The following is an 11,255-nucleotide window of genomic DNA, read 5'->3' on the forward strand; positions in this document are numbered from 1 at the left end:
AAAAATAAATAAACTTTAAACAAAGTGTTTCAAATTAATTAAAACATCAAATGTTTAAAGGTATGCTTATATTGACATTTCAAAAGCAAGTCATTGGATATTGCTACTGAATATTGATGAACAGCATTGGATGTTGCTACAGCATGTGGACACTGATAAAATCTTTACAATCTATCTCCTAAATGGTAAGAAAAGTCTGTATAAGCTGTATTTTAGAGTAATCAAATAGTCTAAGACAGGACATTCTTTCTTATATAGCAATTCCTACCATTTGTGACAGCATGGATGGAACTGGAGAGTATTATGCTAAGTGAAATAAGCCAGTCAGTGAAAGGCTAGAATTGGGAAGGCAGCTTTGCACACCCCTTTTCCTTGTGAAGTCCACGATGACAACAGCGGCTTGGCATCCCGAGCCAACAGATACGCGGTCATTCTCTTAAGGGCTCAATCGTTTCAGTCCTGCCTAACCGGCTTTATTTTAAAATGATCACAACTTCTGACAAGTCCATGCAGGCTCGCCGTCTGAAGAAAGCCGAGAAGCAGTGAGCATCGATTAGTGCGTTGAGGAACTTGGCCAGATGCTCCAGCCTGTGCACTCGCACTGCAAATCACCTGCCCAGGTCAAAACCTACTGATACAGCTAAATGCGGTCACACTCAGGAAGAAAGCAGATTTTCTCAGGAGTTCCTGACATATATTCTGGATGCTACCAGCAGGTATTTTGTGGTTTAATATAACTGCTCATATCGTTGGGATATAGAACTGTTATTAGCGTGAACAGCTTAATAGGAAGGAGCACAATGATAGCCAACCACAAAATGATGGAGTCAGACATAATGCTCAACAATTTCATCTGGCCCCAAATGCCAACGATGATGATTCTTGTATTTTCTCTGAAACATACTTCAAAAGGTCATGGCTACCTACTCTTCCTTGTGTTTAATTCTTAGAGAGAGTGGAAATTGGTGGATTCATTTATGGGAGGACATGCTGCAATTTGCATAGCTCCCTGTAAGCTTTTCTAAAGGCATGTCCCAGTTTGTACATTTATATGGAACCGTTCTTTCTCAAAGGTGGCTGATGACATAAAAATAACTCATGAAATATGGAGTTTTCCTGACACATGAAGCCCATGAAAATATGCTTTCCGCTAATACATAATTCCTCTCAGTTTGAATTCATGTAAATACTTAGTGCTATATGCTATGATTTATGAAGGTAAATGTACATGGAGATCGGCAGCCACCCATAGTGCCACTAAAACTCTGACCCAGGAAAGTGACCTGCTTGGTCCCCACCTGCCTCAGATTCTGCACTGCACTAATGCTGCTTAGATATGTGAAGACATATCCTGTTCCTAGAACAGGAATGACATCAGAGGAGTGCCATTACACTTTTAAATTGGTACCCTATAGATATCAGTATAACTAGTTTTAATGAATAATGATATAAACATGATGTTGACTGGAAATATATTTCTTTGGTACTTGAAATTAAGGCCACTTTTACACTGGCTTAATATAATGTATTTTTATCCTGCTACATAACTTGTTTGGAGAAATTGCCAAGCACAAATTCAATTTATGAAATACGCAACCTAGCAGGCAGGTAGTCACCTTGGCTGTGGCTCCTAGGTTCTGAGTTTTAAGCACTAGAAAATTAGCAAAAAAATAAATAAATTTCTTTTTTAACTGGGGTGTTTAAGTGTTTCTAGCTTTTAATTTTGTCAGCCAAAGGCATAAAACAAAAAGAGAAAAACCAAATTACTATAATTATATAAAAGATATTTTAGCATACAAAATGTAGGAAGAACATAATCTCAGAATAAGGAATAGGCATTTAAATTGAATAAATTCAGCATTATGGAAAACAGAAATAGAAGTGAGACATACAGGCATTATGTAGCTCTCAATTTAATATAATGAGAAGTACACAAGACCTTCAAAGTGTTGTGCCAAAAGAAATTTACATTGAATCTACTCTACCTTTTAGATCTAACTAGCACTTCATGGGAAACAGAAGGATGAAGTTAAACACTAAGACTAGAAAGGAGTCAGTTAAATGCTAAATGTAAGTTATGTCATAGGTAAACTACCCGGATTTTCCAACAGGTCCATGACATAAAAATAAAGTGGAAACGAGTAACTGACAAATAAAAGGCAAATTCATAAGTAGACCTTGACATTATTTGAATTCTAGTCTGAATCAATTCAAAGTAAGAAAAAAATTTGAGACAGTATGGACATTTTAATACAAAGGATTCAATAAGGAGGACTGAATATGGATTCAATACTGAGTGATGTTATAGACTTTGTCAACAGAGCAACAATGCCATTGTTCATCTATGTACAATGGCATTGGTGCTACGTTTTTAAAATGACTTAAGTTAGAGATGCATAAAATGACATGATATCAGGGATTGGCTTTAACATAATCCAACCATCTCTCCCAAATTTTGAGGGTAGAGATGAGAAAGAATTGGCCAACTACTGTTAACTGTGCCTACTATGTGATGAGTACATGTATGTGCATTTACATTTAAAGAAATAGATCCCTACCTTATACTTTGCACAAATACGAATGTTAAAATCAAAACCCTGAGAGGTATAGAAGAAAATAGAGGATAATATCATTGTGATACCGGGTAAGAATTTCTTAAGCAAGGCACAAAATACAAGAGCCATGAAGAAAAAGTTTCATAAATTAACCAGGTCATATATTTTGAAAGTCTTTAGGAAAAACAAGTTAGAAGTTAGCAGATAATATTTGGGACCAGTATAATTCACAAAAAAATAATGTCCCAAATACATAATGTATTCTTGCAAGTCTATAAAAAATATGTGCATAAGTAATAACACAGCAATAGGAAATTATGTGGTCTTTATAAATGACCAATTAGATTTTGAGAGGATGCTCATCTTCAGTAGTATTCAGGAAACAGTGGTATGATACCATTTCAAAACAAGTACATTGACAATATTAAAAAAAAAAAAAGCATGACTAAGTCAAATAGTGGTGAATGTCAGGGGAAAGGAGAACGTTCATATGCTGTTAGAAGTCATATAAACTGGTAAAACAATTGGAAAAGGCAATTTAGCTATAACCAGTAAGGTGGTAAATGTGCATACGACTTCTAGATAAATCAACTATTTTCACCTGGGCAAAAGAAAAGATGCACCTATATGGTTTATTCCAACATTTTTTGGTATATAAAAAACTGGAAACAATATAAATGTATACCAATGAAAGTCATGTATAATAATACATGAAATTATTTATACCACGAAATTCTAAAGGACAATAAAAGGTAATTAACTTGATATAAATCCACATAGATTTCAAATAATGTGATTCTGACTGAAAACAACGACTTTCATAGCTTTGGATTATGATCATGTACATAAAAGTAAATAAAATACACACTTCATAATATATAGAATATATATTGTCCAAGAGTACATGCCTATTGTATAAAACATATTTTTCAATAGACACGAAGGATACAAAATAAACACATGGTAACTGCTTTTTCTGGATAGGGAGAAGGGAATTAGAACTGAATGAAGGTGCACAAAGGGGAATTCAACTCCATGGTCTTACATTAAAATAAGTTGAAATAAATATGAAAATATGTGATATTCTTCAATTCTTGATGTGGAACACATAGATGTTTTGATTATCTAAGTAGATTTTTGTGGGTTTTTTATTTCTAAAAATAAACAGAAGAAAAGAGTATTAATTGAAAAGCCTACTAACCTATGGGATATTGAGTAATAAAACTCATAAGCTAAAATTAAAAGAACATTAAACTGTATATTACCATAAGAATGCATTTTTATATCAAATGCAAATATGGTATTTTTAGATAGGTAACTCAAATAAATTCTGCAGGTAACAGAAATCATAATAGTCCTTTTGTGTGTGTGACTGTAGTACAAAACACCTGGAAATTGATGTGTTAAAGAAGTAAAATAAACAACTTAAAAAATTAAATTGATTTTTAAAAAATATGGAGTCAACTTCCAGCCAAGATGGAGGCCTAGACAGACACACTGCATCTTCCTCCACAACCAAGAAAAACTACAGCTACCTCAAAACTAGAGACAACCAGAAGTTCCAGAAAAATGAGCTGCATGGAAGTCCAACAAACAAAGGTATAATGAAGAAATACTCATCCAGACAGTCAGGGGAGGCAGAGACAGGGCAGAGAGGATGTGGTATGGTGGCAGCAGCAGTGGCGGCAGTGGCAAGCCAGAGGAAAGTGCAGTCACACATTTTAGAAAGTCAGGAGGGACACCTGGGGCACCAGACCAGACCTTACAGCTCAGTGTTCCAGCTTCAGGGAAAATCAAGACTCATTGCTTCTGACTGTGCAAACAAGTGTGGGTTGGGGCAGAAGAAAACTGCCTGTCTCTCAGCAGAGTCCCCTTGTTTGAAGACCGACACCCCCCACCCCCACATGGCCCTAGAACGTGTGCAGACCCATCCACTCTGGGAACGACAGCCAGGGCAACAGCTCAAGAGGCTCCAGTCCCATACAGAAGTAGAAGTGCCTGGAAAAGGGACAAGTGCTGAGCAAGCGGCTTGTTCCCTCTCAGGCCCCTCCTCCACATCAGAGCCACAATGCGATGAAACAGGTCGCCCTGTACTGACTAATACCCAAGGCTCCAGCCCTTATAATGTAACAGGTGTGACAGCTCTACGTAAGACACAGAGGCAAACAAACACAGGAGCCTGTCAGAATGAGACACAGAAGTATGGACCAAAAGAAGGAATGGATCAAGGTTCTGGTGGTAGAATTAAGTAGAATTAAGTGAGGAGAATATAGCCAAACTAGGAGAAGAGTAGATAGCCAACCAAACAGACAAGGAGAATACCAACCTAACAGACATAAAATTCAAATACCGGTGATAAAAATGCTCACAGGCTTGACAGATATGTGTAAGTACAGCAAACACATAGAGGAAGAAGTGAAGGCTATGCTAAATGAAATGAAGAAAATCCACACAAAGCAATGGTGAGGGGAAGGAAACTGAGGGTCAAATCAATGTTTTGGAACATAAGGAAGAAAAAAAACAGTCAACCGGTACAGAGTGAAGAAGCAAGAATTGAAAAAAAATGAGGAGAGGCTTAGGAACCTCTGGGACAACTGTAAACATGCCAACATCCGAATCATAGGGGTACCAGAAGGAGAAGAGAAAGAGCAAGAAATCGAAAGCTTATGTGAAAAAATAATGAAGGAAAACTTACCAAATTTGGCGAAGGAAATAGACATTCAAATTGAGGAAGCACAGAGAGTCCCAAACAAGCTAGACCCAAAGAGAACCCCACCAACACACATCATAATTAAAATGCCAAAGGTTCACTATAAAGAGAGAATCTTAAAAGCAGCAAGAGAAAAGCAGAGAGTTACCTACAAAGGGGTGCCTATAAGCCTATCAGCTGATTTCTCAAAAGAAACTTTGCAGGCAAGAAGGGACTGGCAAGAAGTATTCAATGTGATGAAAAGCAGGGACCTACAACCAAGATTACTCTATCCAGCAAAGCTATCATTTAGAATGGAAGGGCAGGGAAAGTGCTTCCCAGAAGAGGTAAAGCTAAAGGAGTTCATCATCACCAAGCCATTATTATATGAAATGTTAAAGGGACTTATATAAGAAAAAGATCAAAATTATGAACATTAAAATGGTAACAAACTCACAACTATCAACAACTGAATCAAAAAATAAAAACAAAATCCAACTTAGCAAACCAGAATAGAAACAGAGTCATAGGTATGGGGATCATTTGGAGGGTTATCAGCTGGAGGGGGGTGGGAGAGTAATGGGGTAATGGTGCCAGAATTAAGAAGCATAATTGGTTGGTACAAAATAGACAGGAGGAATTTAATAACATAGGAAAGGGTGAAGTCAAAGAAGCTGTGTGCATGACCCATGGACATGAACTACAGAGGATGGGACTGCTGGAAGGAAGGGGGTTACTGGGAAGAGGGGAGCAAAGGGGAAAAAATTTGGGACTACTGTAAACAATGAATAAAATGCACTGAAAATATATACTTAAAGAAAACAAAAAACAGAACAAAAAAATGGACTACTGATTAACCTTGAAAATAAATATGGAGTCAATCACAGTACCGTTGTCTGCGTCTATGAGTTTCTTTTTTTTAATTATTAATCCTTTCACCTTTTTCACCCAAGCCCCCAATCTCCCTCCCCTTTGACAGCTGTCAGTCTGTTCTCTGTATCAATTAGTCAGAGGAAAAGGGAGTGGGGGAAGTAAAGAGGGTAAAGGGGGCATAAATGGTGATGAATGGAGACTTGACTTGGGGTGGTGAACACACAATAAAATACACTGATGATGTATTAGAATTGTACATCTGAAACCTATATAATTTTATTAACCAATGTCACCCAAATAATTTCAATAATAATTACAAACTTAAAATAAAAATATGCAGTCAAAAAAGAAATAAAACTTGCAAGTACTCTATATGTTATTATAAAATAATGACAATTAAGCTTCTGATATAACAGAACTACTCAGAAAACTTTGATAGAATTAAATGAGTTTATTTCAAAACCAGAAAATGTAAATAAATTAGCTAAGCTTTAAACTAAATAAACCAGAAAAAGAACAACAAAATAAACCTAAGGAACGTATTTTAAAAGTGAGTTACCAAAGCAGAAATGCTTGAATCAAGGAAAATAGTAGAATTAATGAATGAATGAAAACTGAGGCTTTCGACAAAAAATTTTAAAATACTGATACTTTCTAGAATATGGACGAACCTCAAAAAGATTATGTTAAATAAAAGAAGCTGGTCACAAAGGAACACATATTGCATTCCATTTGTTTGAATTGTCCAGAACAGAAAGTAGATTCAGTGGTTGCCTGGGGCAGGGAGTGGAAATAAAAATTGACCCCAAATAGCACAGGAAATTTTTTTTTTCATTTTATTATTTTATTTTATTTTTCAATTACACTTTACATTCAGTATTATTTTGTGTTAGTTTGACATGTGTATGGTTAAATAACCATATATTTTACAAAGTGGTTCCCCCCAATATTTCAAGTACCCACCTGGCACTGTACATAATTATTACAATAATATTGACTACATGCCCTGTGCTGTACTTTCCATTCCCATGACTATTCTATAACTACCCATTTGTACTTCTTATTCCTTTCACCTTTTCACCCAGACCCCCAATCTCCCTCCCCTCTGACAACCATCCGTCTGATCTCTGTATCTATGAGTCTGTTTCTACTTTGTTTATTTTAGCAGTGGGATGGTGGAAAAGTTCTAAAACCAATTTTGGTGATGGTTAATCAACTCAATAAGCATACTGGTTGGAATCATACAGTAATAAGCTAAAATCAGACTGGCTTTTTTCACCAAGTAATATGTATTTAAAGTTCTTGCGTGTCTTCTTGTGGCTTGATAACTCATTTCTTTTTAGGATTAAGTAATATTCCATTGTCTGGAGGTATCACTGTGTATTTATCCATCCACTTACTGGAGGTCATCTTGGTTGCTTCCAGTTTCTTTGAAATTATGAACAAAGCTGTTGTAAACATCTATGTGCTGTCTTTGTGTGGACATAAGATTTTAACTCCTTTTGGTAAAAACAAAGGAGCATGATTGCTGAATTGTATGAACATATTTAGTTTTGTAAAAAATGGTCAGACTGCCTTTCAAAGTGGCTATACTATTTCTGTATTCCCACCAGCAATGAATGAGAGTACTTTTGTTCTATGCTTTGTCAGCACTTGGTGTTGTCGGTGTTCCAGGTTATGGCCATTCTGATAGATGTGTAGAGATATCTCATTGTTCTATTAATTGGCAGTTCCGTGATGACATATGATGTGGAGGATCTTTTCATATACTTATTTTCTGTCTGTATATTTATGTGGGTCTATTTCTCAGCTTTCTAGTCTGTCCCATTAATCTATTTGTCTATTCTTTTGCCAATACTACATTGTCTTGATTACTGTAGATTAATAGTAAATCTTGAAGTCAGATAGTGTCAGTCCTCTAACTTTGTTTTTCTCCTTCAATATTCTGTTGGCTATTCTGGGCCTTTTGTGTCTCCATATAACCGTTAGAATCTGTTTTTTAATATCCACAAAATAACTTGATGGGATTTCGATTGGGATTGCATTGAATGTATAGATCAAGTTGGCAAGAACTGTGTATTACAATATGGATAAGTTGATATTGATTCAACTGTGTTGTTTTTTTTTTTTTGTCAATATGGTTGTATTTATTTTTTTAATATATGAATAAATTTGGATTATTTTTAAAAGTTGCAAAAACAGTAGAGAGCTCCCAGGCTGTGTGGGGCTCATTATGAGGCTGAGGCAGGCAGGTAGTCAGGCTGGCCGTGGTGGACCAGTGGTAGCCCACAGCGAGTGGCAGAGGAGGAGGAGCCTGGGTGGTTGGTGCAGGCAGGCCAGAGCTGCTCTCCCCCAGACCCTGGCTGGACTGTAGCCACTCAAGGTCATGGTCTCCCTTCCAGCTGCAGCAGCTGCACCAGCACTGGGACAGGGGTGGCTGCCCAGCCAGCATCCCATGTTCAGTAGCTGAAGAAAAGCCAGTGTGTAGGCCTCAGCCACCCCAGGCCTGATGTGCATTCTCCCTGGATAACATCTTCAACATGTGCTCTCTGGGGCAGTGGCCATGAGATATTGATGGGGTTCTCACCTGCTGTACCAACAACAAGGCCACTCAGACTTCCCTATCTTGGCAAGAGATTGAAGGTGAGCAGGCTGACTGAGGTACCCACAAGTGCTCAGCACTCTGAGGTAGCACAGACCACCACAAGATTACCAAGTTGAAGCAACAACTGCAGAGGATAAAGCTGAGCCACAGTGGGGACGAGAACAGGCAGGACTCCCCACTGCAAGGGGACCATGCTGTGTGGAGAACACTGAAGCTGTCCCTTCTCAGCTTCCCTGACGGGTACCCTGTCCTTCCACTCAGCCTCTGCCTGCAGAAGAACCTGGAATTATTCAACCAAGAGCCAGAGGAGGTGTCTCTGAAGGAGCAGGGTGAAGAGGCACTGCTGTGGATCCTTGACGTCCCTGATGGGCACCGTGCCCTGGCTTTGCATGCCCGCAGAGTGGCAGCTGTGATCTCCCTCTCCTCCTCCAAGACCCTGGAAAATTCACCAACTCTCCCTCCATGCCCCTGGCATCCCTTTGGCCTTCTGGGCAGATGAGCCATCAGGAGCATCTGGGTGTAGTGGAGGGGTTGGCATCCATTCCCCAACAACAAAGTCTTCTCTGCAGGCCACCTGGCCTTCCATGAAGATGGTAGCCCATCTTCAGTCCTTGCCTTTGCTGCCTCCCCTCGGCCCAATCACAGCTACATCTTCAAATGGGGGCCCCTGGAAGGCTATGAGACTGTGTGTATTTTAAGAAGCTATTTCTCCAGGTCCTGACCTGGCTTTCATGACTTTCTGTCCTGACAAGAACAAAGTCCATTTCAACCTGACTGGCTCTGCCTTTTGTCCTGTCAGCTTGATGAAGCCCCTCTTCCCCAGCATGGGCTTCACCTTCCTAACTGCCTCTCAATCCCAGAGTCCCCCTTCCTCCCGCCAGTCCCAGGCCACCACCTCAGAAGGATCCAAAGGCCTTCAAGGCTGTCTCGCTGCCATTCAAGGCAAGGCAGCACACCCCACAATTAGGAGGGCCAGTGCTTGTCCAGAACTCCATGGTGGTCTGAGGGCTTCACCACTTTACCATGAAGACCAGCACCTTGGTGGCAAGCCCTTCCCTGGCTCCCCTTAGGCAGGGGATAAAGGAGCCCTCCCTCTCAGCCCTTGAACACTTTCATTTATTATGTCAAATCACAGGGTCCTCTATCGGAAAGATACTGTCCCCTCCAAGTGGGAGGGGATGTGCCTTCTCCACTAGCAGCTGGGCAACTCAGAAGTCACACCTGTGTCTTTTCCACCTCTCTCACTTGGTGAAAAAAATCACTCAGAAGGTCTTGCTTGGGTCTCTCCGGGTGTGAGTCCAAAGGACTGTTCATGGGACCCTTGTCCTTGTCATGGAGCAAGTTGGCCATGGTCAGCAGAGAGGGAGCACCACAGATTTCCTTCCCTCTCCTCCACAGACACAGAAAATGAGACTAGAAGATAAATACTCCCATCCTCTCAGCCTCCATCCCCACACTTCCCTCTCGTTGGAGGAGCTGACCAAAGTAGCCCTAAGGGGCCTAACACTTGAGCAATTCAGCTGCTGGCAGAGGGGGAAACCTAGACTTTTTCCAAGAGGCATTTTTACCTTGCTTTCATCCTGACTAAGGTTGGCTTTTTAAACAGCAGCCCAGCCTGCCTGGAGCTGGCATTCCTCCAGGTGGTAAGTGGCAACTCTACACCTTCCATCTGCTCCAGGACCTGGTGCGTTAGAAAAATGCTTGTTTCTTGTATGAAGTAGAAACTCATTTTTTCTCCCCAAAACACTATTTTTGCAGCTGTTTGAAGTTTGTGTATTTTCTGTACTGCAGAGCTTCACAAAATTGAAGAACGCGAACGTTAGAGTTTTCTTATCATGTGTTTAGAAGTTGGGTTTTGTTTTTGTTTATTTGCAGAACTTGGTGTTAATAGACTAAATAAATATTTCCAGGAAAAAAAATAGTAGAAAGTTTCCATATACTCTTCACTTAGCTTCTTTTAATGCTAATATCTTATATAATCATGATACATTTATCAAAACGGAGAAATTAATATTTATATAATACTGTTATCAAACAGCAATATGGGTTCCGCTGCCTGGTGCTACCCTCTAGGAAAAATTCAAGAGGCAAAGGTTTGGTGATAAAGGAAGAGTCTTTATCCAAAAGCAGTTACTTAAGCCTATCAGTTAAGGCTGAACTCTAACATCTGAGTTCTCCTACCATTTCCCCCTATTAGTTTTCATTATCTTATTTCTATAGGGTTAGCTTACAAACTAAAACAACATAATACACAAAAGCTACACAATTCCAGAAGAATGGCAGGCTTCTGCCTCCGAGCCTGTTCTCTCTAGAACACTCAAAGAATAACCCTGCCACCCTCTGCCAGGCCAGGCTGATCCAAGACCGTGCCTGGAGTTCCTTCCCATACAAAATACCATCCACTGGGAAATGCAGGCAGCTGCAGCACAATCTTCGAGGCATCCTGGAGGAAGAAGAGCCCGAGAGCCAGAGAAAGCCAGTAAGCCCCAGCCAAAGCCAGAGCCTGAGAGAGGGCCAGCTCAGGAGCCAGAAA

At 39.7% G+C, this 11,255-nt stretch overlaps 1 pseudogene; it reads left to right on the forward strand.

Annotated features, from left to right (window-relative positions):
- The first annotated feature begins 507 nt into the window (after window positions 1-507).
- LOC149990898 (protein FAM117A pseudogene) lies at window positions 508-9,727 on the forward strand (annotated as a pseudogene).
- Window positions 9,728-11,255: the final 1,528 nt, after the last annotated feature.

This window comes from Furipterus horrens, unplaced genomic scaffold (genome assembly GCF_987537825.1).
Source record: "Furipterus horrens unplaced genomic scaffold, mFurHor1.1.pri manual_scaffold_17, whole genome shotgun sequence".
Classification (NCBI taxonomy): Eukaryota; Metazoa; Chordata; class Mammalia; order Chiroptera; family Furipteridae; genus Furipterus; species Furipterus horrens.